The sequence below is a fragment of the Aplysia californica genome, unplaced genomic scaffold (assembly GCF_000002075.1).
Source record: "Aplysia californica isolate F4 #8 unplaced genomic scaffold, AplCal3.0 scaffold00083, whole genome shotgun sequence".
NCBI classification, from domain to species: domain Eukaryota; kingdom Metazoa; phylum Mollusca; class Gastropoda; order Aplysiida; family Aplysiidae; genus Aplysia; species Aplysia californica.
In genome coordinates, this window is record NW_004797353.1 from 860,397 (window position 1) to 861,900 (window position 1,504).

Below are 1,504 nucleotides of genomic sequence, written 5' to 3' on the forward strand. Positions count from 1 at the left end.
CCCCCCGAAATGTATTAACATATATATTTAAAAAAATACTCTGTAGCCTAACCAATAAACTACAGACGCAAATTTACATACTTGATCATCTGTTCGTGGTAAAGGAACGAAAGATGTTTGCAAATCTTGGAAATCAAGTTGTGTTTTGTTTTCTTTGGTGGGTTTTTTTTTGGGGGGGGGGGGTCGTTTTTTGCCCTTTCATTTTGACCCCCTTTCCCTGCAGACTCGTAAACATCTGACATATTTTACTCAATGGCACCATTTCTTTTTGGTTTGCAACATATTGTTTACTTATTTTGTTGGTTTTTTGCTTTTCCTCTGTAATATTTTTTTTTAGTCTTCAGAAATTTCGTACAAATAACTCGATTCAAATAACGAGCATGTCACATTTTGAAATATGTTGGTCTTTTTTTGTTGTCTACAGGAGCTTTAAGATCAGAAACCAAATGTGTTCTATCTGCTCTATCAAAATCATAAGATTATTTGAAATCGTTATCGAGATATTCAAAGAATTGCATTTTGAAATTCAAAACAAAGTACTATGCAGATAAAACTTTGTATTTCTAGGATAGCGAAAGGTCACGTTTGATGAAGGGAAAGACATCACATTTTAATGTAGATCCTCTTCTTCTGCCTTTTTCCTGATCTTTGCTCTCATTACACATTAAATCTAAATCTGCGTCTTGGCAGTTTTCTGTTATAAACGTCTTGTATGAGGAGAAAAACCCCCAATAAGCTAAGCAATACCGGTGCACAGAGGTTTTTTTTTGGTATTAGCGTAGACACTGCTAAGTGTATATCATATCACGTAACTTTTTAAATCTATCAAGATTTTTGTGATCGCGCTGTGGTTCTGCGAAAACCAACTCCAAAAGCTCCTACTGCTACCTCAGAATTACAAAGGTCTATCTGCTCAGTACACCTACGAGTAGTTTTGAGAAATTTGACGTCTAAGATTTTGAGTCTCACGACATCATGTTAAGCTTTTTCGAATACAATTCTTTAAATATCTCGACAACGGCTCTGGATAATATATGTATTACAATTTTTTAAAAGAGTAGTTACAACATTTAGTTTTTGGTCTCATTGTCTTCATAACCCAGAACGTCCAAAAATGTCAGAACTTGGTAATTTTGAGGTAGCGATGCGTTTGAATTATGTGCACCAGTTATTCATGATGATATCTTACAGAACGAAAATTGATTTTGATGGAAATGATAATATAATAAATTTTCGGATGTACCTGAAAGCTTTTGAATTCCACTCAAACTTGTTTTAAATTTTAGGCTCAGCGTCTATATGGTGCCCTGGCTCACTTGGCATCATGCTGGATTACGGAGCGGATGGTCCTGTTTCGAATCCCCTACGTGGTGTTCTAAATTTGGGTTGTTTTGGGGAGTTTCTGAGTCTCTCAATCCATTTGGTTCGGTCCTATCAGGGATGGCCGTTAAGTCCAGAGGTCCCGCCTCTTATATGGTCGCTTTTAGAGACAAGCGGGCTAACC